We start from the raw sequence: 10,218 nt of genomic DNA on the forward strand, positions 1-10,218 counted from the left end.
TCTGGAGTCCTTTGTGACAAAAGAGTGCCACTAAGACTAAAGGGAAAGTTTCATAAGACCAGCAGTGCTGCATGGTACAAAAACGGCAAGTATGACAAAGACAGAGGAGAAGAAACTTGACGTAGCACAGATGAAAATATTAAGATGGATGTCTGGTGTAACAAGCGACAGGATAAGGAATAAGTATATAAGAGGGTCAATAAAGGTGGTCGAAATATCAAAGAAAGTGCAGGAGGGGAGACTGAGACTGTGCAGACACCTACTGAGAAGGGAGGAAGACCATATTGGAAGGCATTCCATGGAGAGGGAAATGCAGGGTAGAAGAAGACGAAGAAGACCAAGAAAGGGATTGAGAAATTGTGTGAGGGAAGACTTGAGAGAGAAGCAGAAGCGCACCACGGAGGTAGATGGAAGCGGCGTATCCAAAACGGCGACCCCCTATAGAAACGGGACTAAGCTGATAAGAGGAAGACAGTCTAACAATTTCTAGTTTATCACTACACAAACTGAATCTCGAATTTATGATATTTGAATATAAAGGAATAATAATACATATTACAGAGACATGATGCACACTCACAGAAACTGTGTATACAAGTGCAAGTGGGTAACGAGTCTTATATCTTATTTCTCGGCTCTTGAACCTCTTGAATGTCGCAACCAATATTACTATGAAATACTTGCATGTGGAATATCTAGGCAGATGGCAGTATTAATAAACATAATTCATACTTTTTGGGAACAAAGGATAAACTTTCAGTCGACCAGCGACACCCATATTGAATCACCCACACCTTGAATGATTTACTCTTATGTCACATTTAACAGCAGACACTAGAACTGGGAAGTTATGCCTGCTCTGGCCTGTTAATAAACTTATGTTACGTAAATTTGATTGGCAGCTGCAAGCAAAGTTTTACACGTTATGAATGGTGTGTACAAGGGCCTTAATGGAAGGTCTGAAGAAGTGCTAGATAATTTTCAAATAATATAAATAATGTAATGAATAAATTATTCTAATATAATAAGAAATAGACTGCATTTGAAATAAAATTGTGAGATAATGCATAATTGAAGTTTCAGAAAATGTTGTACTCTCAGCAAGGAATTTTTTAATGCTTGTAAGCAGACAAAAAAAAAAAAAATATATATATATATATATATATATATATATATATATATATATATATATATATATATATATATATATATATATATATATATATATATATATAAATCGACAATGATTAAACTGCAAATATCTTTTAATATCGAATTATCTCTACCTTGGGAATAACTTATACGCAAAGGGAATTATAGTTAATAAGTACTTCTTATTCGAACCTGGACCTTTGGGTTAGAAACGATTTAACAGTCGATTTTGACCATTAGGCTGTGGAGGGAGATAAAAGTTGAAACAGGCTCTGTTGTTAATTGGCAAGTTTGTGTCACTTGCAAATTATGAATTTTTGTCACTTATACATGTTTGAAATTTCATAGTAACATGTATTAAGCCACAAATATCGTTTAATAACTTTCACCAGAGGCAATTATTAATAAGTGCTTCAGTCCTATCCAGGATTGTAACATGGTGCTTTGCTTTAGAAAATTTTGAAAATATAGGAAAAGGCTGCCTGTGGCATACATGCTCCTAGAGGAAGCTTAAGAGAGAATTAATAGAGAGGTAATGTGGAAAAGTGCGAGAGTTTATGGTATAGAGGGTGAAGTACCGAGAGCGACTAAATAGCTTTCGTGATGTTTATGATGCAAGTGAAGCTTGTGTTAACTTGGTTCGCTGCGAAGTTGTCCTGATAACAAGGATGTATTGTATCCATGGCTGTTTAATAGCTTATGAACGGAGTGAAGTTAGAATATGGACAGTAGCTGTAGGTATAAAAAAATGGATAGCGAACGGAGTGTGGAAGAATGACGGATTTAGTGGTTGATACAATACTTCTTTGTATAATGAAGTAAAACAGCTGAGATTATTGGAAGGGGTTAAGTACTTGTTAAGGAAATATGAGAACAAATGTGACTAAGAGGAAGGATATTCGAGTAAACGGCAACCGGGAAGGTTAGGTATTATGATAAGTTACTGTATATGTTAGGACAAAGAAATTTTTAGATGATGTTTCGGAATGAAATTGTCGGTCTGCTTAATCATTACTTTTTTTACTAAAGAATTTGAAAATGAAAAGTAGTTCAGCTGGTGGTAAGGAAAACAAAATATAAGTCACAATGAAGGCAAACGGTTCTGATCGGAAAGAAATTGCATAGAAAGAATGGCAGATGAAATGAAACAAAAGGAAGGGTACCGAATAGGCAGTCATTTATAAATCGTAATGCAAAGTTTAGAGGAGGGTCACTAACTCAACAGGAAACTACCACAGGAGGAAAAAGGACTAGAGAAGGTAATTTGATGAAAAGCAAGGGTTATTGAAAATAAGCGAGAGACGATTGAGGTATAATTGCAAGAAAGAGGAGGTCATATGTATGCAACGAAAGATGAATAAAATAGGTAAGAAAGTAATCGTGATTAATAAGGAAAGCAATAAAAATACTGGGGCGAATTTGAGAACCTAAAAGCTATGTTAGCGTGGAATTTTGAAAAATTATATATATATATATATATATATATATATATATATATATATATATATATATATATATATATATATATATATATATATATATGTGTGTGTGCACGTGTGTATGTATAGATAATTATATACATGCATGCTCTCCTATGTCCCCACTAAATGTCAGTTTAGCCCATTCTCTTGAACTTTATGGCAGCCACGCTCTTCAGTCTTGGGAGATGCTCGGAATTAGAAGTAATAAGAAATCTCAGTACATCATGTGGCGTAAAGTCGCCTAATGGCCAGTGGCATTAGGCTTGCAGCCCCAAACCCTCTTATGTTTCCGGAGTTTTGAATATGCCCTGATGTGGTATTAAAGAGAAGTTTGTATTAGTGAAATTGTTTAAGGAGAGAAATAGGATGTTCTGACATTTGGTAAGACCAAGATGAAAGTGCTTTGAGTGTAGTAACAGTGGGATAAAGAGTGATTGTGTGTGGGGCAGCTTATGGGTGTACAGGTGAGAATGGATTGTACCTGCAATGTCGAGAGGAATCATGGGTTAGGTGAAAGAGTACAGTAAGTTCAAGAAATTTATGGATACGATTGATTGTGTATGCCAGAAAGTTATGATAGTGAGTGTATATGGTTTAAGAATGAAAAAAAACTATAGTGAAAGAGATTGTTTTTAGGAGTCAAAATCTATGCCCCATGGGGTCTGGGAAATCTGAGTAGTTGGTTGTGTTAATTGATTTAAATACAAAAGTAGGTGGCAGGAAAAGAGATGGCGTTGTTGGTAGGTAAAGAGTTCCTGTATTAAAAGAGAATCGATGAAATCTTGAGGAAACATGCTTGGAGATGGGAATAATGATTGGTGAAGCAGGGTTCTTGTAAAAAGGCTTACTTGTTGGAAAGAATATTTCCATGTATACTTCGGAAGGAGAAACTAGTTTGAAAAAATGTTTTATAGATTTTGTGCTAATACAGAAATGACAGAAGAGTATGTTGTTTGATGTATATCTGATCTGAAATTTTAGAGTAAATTTGGAAAATGCAGTTACTGAGGGGCTTGAAACTGGGAAGATACCATGACCTGGTGGCATTACAAATGAAATTGTAGAGCATGGCAGTGATAGTGCACTTAAGTAGCTGACCAGGACTGTGTGGTATATCTGAATGAGGGAGTGATTCTGAAGGGTTGTAGAAAAGAATAAATATCCCTTTGCATAAAGGTAAAGATAGTAGAGTTAACTGTAAGATGATAGTGACATATTGTTAGTATACCAGGGAATATGTATGATAGGATTTTGATCGAGAAATTTAAAACATATGCCAAAAAAAAAAAAAAAAAAGGTAGAGGAAGAACAGCTTGGGTTTAGACGAGAAACAGGGTGTGTGGATGAAGTTATTGTTATAAGAGAGATATCGGAAAGTTTAAAAGGGGAAAAGCTGACATAAATTGACCTAGCAAAATCTTGACAGAACTAGTAGCGGCAATGTGAAGAGTATTGAGGATGTGCGTTAAGCAAGTTAAAATACATGTTGTTTGCAGATAACACAGTACTGATGGAGAGAGGAATTATTAGAGAAAATAAAGAAAAATTTCAAGTATTTGAGGAGAAATTGTGAGTAATTATGAGCAAGAGGAAAGTCATTATGGTAAATGGAAACCAGGGAGATGTAGCAATATGGGTGGTGGAAGAATCGAAAGGTTTAACTCATATAAGCATTTTGGGAGTAAATATATTGGTAAAAATGTCTTTGTGAAAGATTGAAAAGGCATTTAGAATGGTCAAAGATGTCAAGATTCAGTGTTGCTGTCGAATGGAAAAATAAAATGTTGAAGCTATGTAAAACAACTATTTGAATATCAAATATGACAGAAAAGGAACAGAAAGACTGAAAATTGGTGAGACATAGAAATGGTGAAAAGGTTGTTGCAGGATGAATGAGAGTATTGCGAGATGATGTTGTCGGGTGGAAAGAATAAAAAAGGAAAGGTTGAATAAAAGGGTTTACGTTGATTTTCCTTTTCTGGAGCCACCCTATGTTAGGGAAAACTGATTAATGATATATATATATATATATATATTATATATATATATATATATATATATATATATATATATATATATATATATATATATATATATATATATATATATATATATATATATATATATATATATATATATATATATATATATATATATATAACCCAGTGGCCTGGGATAACTATATATATGACAATATATATAATATATCTGTGTGTCTCTAGCTCAACCCAGTGGCCTGGGATCCTAATGACAACCCTTTCTCTCACCCCTTTGGTCCCATTCCCATTGATGTCTTACTCCCACAGTTGTCTTTTCCAGATAGTAAGTCATATGTTTACCAAAATTAGGTATGATAAATTTGTAAAGTTTATTTAGTTTATATTAAGCCTGCGGCTATAACCAGCCCCGATTCACGGACAGAACCAGTCCCATTTCAAGGAAGCCCTTCCCACCCCTGCCCCCTTTGGTGCCCTTTGTTGCTGGTGATCATAGGTAGAGAGAGAGAGAGAGATTGGACAGCGTATGATAGCAGGCAGTCTGTGACATGCACTGCCCGGCGCCATCGCTATGTGTTGATTCTTATGTAAACAATGACGCATCTCATGCAATCTAATGGGGAACCCTTTACTTGTTAAAATGTTTTCTCGGCTATCCTTCAAGACTGTCAAATGATTTATGCACCATTTACTAAATACAATATGTTCTGTATGCTGAAATAAAAATATTTAATTTTGCTGGTATATTTTTTTCTACAGTTAAACCATAAAATTTTGCAGATATGGCGACGTTACAACATTATGATCATGCAACTTTGACGCCCAATTTTCTCAGCTGTCTTGAAAGATTGGTAAATGATCTTTGCAGCATTTACCAAGGATAATGTGCACTTCATGTAGAAATAAAAATATTAATTCTGTCTGCTGTAGTTTTTATACACTTGAGCAATAAAGTTGATAAATTTTCCGACGTTATGTGCCTTTCTTTCCAAACATAAATTTACAGTTTTACTCTCTAGAGGCAGAGCTAACTATTATCATTCTTTATTCATGGGTCAAACTGACAGGCAGTAAAATTTGACAATAGTATGCTAAAATAATTGTCTTCTCCAACGCTGTCATCCCATATAAGCTTCATCCATAGGCAAAATCATATTATTAATAGCCTAGGTTTAATAGCCTGATACCTAACAGCCAATATTCAATAGTCTGTACAATCATTTCATAGTATTTTAAAATTTATTGTACCTGATACTATTAATAGGGATACAATTAATATTGTAGTTTGCAGGGGTGTATAAATTTTGCCATTGCCAGTACTGATGTATATGCTGGCTTTCCCCTTCTGGTTACTTCTTATTAGACTAAATCTACTTTGGTAGGCAAATTGTTGCCTCTTAACCTATTTTGGACTTCAGAGTCTGTTGCAGAAACTTGAGTTCATGGATACCAGGAGGTTTGAAAATGTACTTTGGCAGAAAATGCTTGCTGCATATGTGTGATCCATCGTTTGGGTCTTTATCCCTTCTGTAGTTTCTAACCCAAGTATGATAGCAGTCCATATATTTGTTCTTGTCAGGAGATCTTAATCACAAAATTGACAAAAATCAGTCCTGAATCTCACATGTCACATATTATTAACAACAGGCCTCCTACACTGACCTGCAGACATTTTTAAAACACATTTGAACCTATGAGGCTACTCACACATCCTACAAGAGAAACTATTTATTAAATTACAGTATACATGTTATTACAGTCTGCATTAATTCATATTATACAGCTGTAATTTAGGGGAGAGTACACTGTATGTACTGTACAGAACCAGATCAAAGCATTTGAACCATGACATAAAAACTATTTGTACAGCTTCAAGTGCAATTATTACCAGGAGGTACATATATAAAGCTATGCAACATGTCACTGTCATACTGACCTGTAATTCAACATACTTATTTACATTGTACAGTCTAAGTTAGGGTAGCCTGTAAGAATAATTTAGACTTTGAAAGCTAGCCAGGACTTGAGCTGTATTTCATAGTCTTTGGAGAGGGACAGATAGAAAAATCAGCATTCCTGAAGGTATGCCAAGTTAAGCTACCTTTGCTAAGCTAAGGTTAGGCTATGGTAGGCTACCCTTGGTTATTTGATGATCAACCCTGGTAGACTAGCTAGTTGGTAAAGTTTACTTGCTTTTTGGTAAAGTTTATTTTTAAAGTTATAATGTACTTTGAATTTAAAGTATCCTGTAGGGTAAAAATGATAATGGTAAAATTGAAGAATACCACCTTTAAGTGTTCTGGCGGATCAAATTCAGCTGAGTCCTCTGCACACCAGGAGGTTTGAGAACTTATTGATAACATACTGAATGACATTATAACACTTCATTAACACTTAAAACTGCAGCAGCCCAAGGGCTAGGCCTATGTACATTGTAGTATTAGTAGTAGGGAAAATTGTCAGATTTAACCATGTTTATATGGACTGACAGTAACCCTACATGCTAATTTATTAGGCTATATGAATTTAATGTCAAATAGGCTGTAATGAAAAGCTTATTACAACATTCATTATTTTATTAGCTCAAAAAGCAGGCATGTAGTTGACTGCAAGTTGACTGTGATGTAACACATGTATACTTGAGGCTGTTTCAACAATGTTATAAAGATTTTCATGAATGAAAATGTGTCAGTTACTTGTGAAATGTGATCCCCAGTTCTTTTGAGATCCTGTTTCTGTAGGTAATACTGTTGATGTCCCAACACTGGGTGCCAGAGGTGGCTCTGTTGCTCCTAGTGCGTGCAGTTGCTGCCATCGCTGCCGCTGCCATATCTCTGAGAATCAGCACATGCACGCTACAGTCACGTGACTGTCCAACCTCCCTCTCTATATCTATGCTAGGGACGTTTTACCCCACAGTGCTGATTTCTAGATAGTAAGTCATATGTATACCAAGTTTGGTTAAAATTGCTCGCCGCGTATCAGAGTTTATGCTGGTACATACACTCATATATACATCTATATATATATATATATATATATATATATATATATATATATATATATATATATATACAGTATATGTATGTATGTATGTATGTATATGTATGTATGTATGTATGTATGTATAAAGCATAGGTGACCGTTGTAGAACATCCAGGAAGCCAGATGATTGCAAAGCAGAGTTGAATTACATAGTGTAAGTAGTGGTTCGACGAGATGTCTGTGTAGGTGCATGAATCGATTTCGAAGTTTTTATAACGTGCAGTTCAACGACGATTTAGCTGGTGCAGTATGAATCTGTCAGTGACCATTGCCTGGTATTCCCTCATGATCCACGCCCCTTATTAAAATGTGTCTGAGTTTTTTTTTTTCGCCACACTTGTCCATTGTTTATTCAAATATACATTATATTAACCTATTGTCCTTTTGAAAAAACGAAGCGGGAAAACCTAGATTTTATCAGAAAAGAAAGTTCTGTGGATAAAATAGGATTACCCCACGGTGATACCAGACCATAGAGGTAAGGAAAGGAAACTGACGCAGAGATGCAGATTTCAGAATTGAAGAGGTGAACTGCGTCTTCATGGCATGTCTAATGCTCTTGACTTCCATATAGGAACTGACAACTTCCTCGATATTCTCAAGATGTTGACATTGAATACTTCAGTGTTTCTTTGTTCATAGGCACCGTTTGTTGGTATGTAAGTGTCTGTTAACTATGTATGAGCGCATGTTTTTTTTTTCCTATACGTATCACAAAAAAGAAAATAAATAATTTAATCCGGACATTATTTTTAAGGGCGCCCAAAACCAAATGATTTCTGACTAAATATTTGGTGTGGATAACTACTAATGAAAGCGAAAAATTACCCATGCGAAATTACTTCCAGTATTACGCAGACTATTACTTACAAGATAAGTCAAGAAAGAGAAAATACCAGGTGCTTAAGGTGTAAAATCTTTTTAAAAAGTGAAAAAAATGTTGTAGTTTTTACCCATAAATGTTCTGATACCTTCGAGATCTTCAGCTTAATACACAGAAGGAACCTTGAAATTTATTAATGACATGATTTTAAATTCGTTCATGCAAGTAAGATTTACCTTGAAGGGAAACGTCATCATATCGGAAGAAATTTTGTGTATAATCCTGAGTGATATTGAGCCCTTAGGTTAATGCTTGCCTTTCATCTTTAAAAGTGATTTCTTGAAAATCCCCAGATATTGCTTCTTGTACGTGTGCATATATTGTGAGTAAACACACACATATGCGTTTAACTCAGATATATATATATATATATATATATATATATATATATATATATATATATATATATATATATATATATATATATATATATATATATATATATATATATATATATATATATATATACATACATATATATATACATATACATACATATATATATATATATATATATATATATATATATATATATATATATATATATATATATATATATATTATACACACATATATATCTATATGTATTTTTGTGTGTGTATATATATATATATATATATATATATATATATATATATATATATATATATATATATATATATATATATATATATATATTCTTGCTTGAAGGTGCGGCCTCTAGAAAACTTAACACAAGGATGTTCCTGTATCACCTGCAGGGGTAAAATATGATGAAAAGTAACAGGGGCTTACATGTATTTACAATACCAAATCAGAAGACAAGGAGGGATAAGGCAGGCCACTGTGGGTCCTGCACCAGCACATAAACAAATAATAGATGTTAACTGGGTGGTGGGGATTAAACTTCAATAGCACTGTTCATAAGGTTGCAATAGGAAATTCGTCGGTGTAACCAACAAGCATACTGTCCTGGCAGAAGGGTCCACAGTGGCAAGCGATCCTTTCTGCAATAAAGGTATACAACCACTTGATAAATTAACAGTAATCCTCTTTCCATAAAACACTACCTCGGGATATCTCCGTTGGAGAATTGTCGCCGAAGGGGAATTTATATAAGTGATAAATGAATTGGAATCGTCGACGATTCCAATTCATTTATCACTTATATAAATTCCCTTTGGGCGACAATTCTCCAACGGAGATATCCCAAGGTAGCGTGAATTTTGATATTAAGCGACATTTGTAGCTTCATGATTGTATATAAATCACGGTGTGATAAAAATTTCTTAATAAGAGCTGCGTGTTCCAAACGTACCAATGAACTGTCATGGCGGAGGTAGGTCATTGCCGAGGCTAGTACATTTCCCCGCTCACGACGGGTAAAAGCAGTACAACATCTCGGTATATGACTTATACCTCTCTTGATGGCTCAATGGTTAACGTCCACTGGAGTCGCTGAATAGGCTTTCGTGTCACGGGTTCGTGTCCCGACGATTCCAATTCATTTAACACTTATATAAATTCCCCTTTGGCGACAATTCTCCAACGGAGATATCCCGAGGTAGCGTGAATTTCAATATTAAGCGACATTTGTAGCTTCATGATTGTATATAAATCTCAGTGTGATAAAAATTTCATAATAAGAGCTGCATGTTCCAAACGTACCAATGAACTGTCA

The sequence above is a fragment of the Macrobrachium rosenbergii genome, chromosome 58, assembly GCF_040412425.1.
Source record: "Macrobrachium rosenbergii isolate ZJJX-2024 chromosome 58, ASM4041242v1, whole genome shotgun sequence".
Classification (NCBI taxonomy): Eukaryota; Metazoa; Arthropoda; class Malacostraca; order Decapoda; family Palaemonidae; genus Macrobrachium; species Macrobrachium rosenbergii.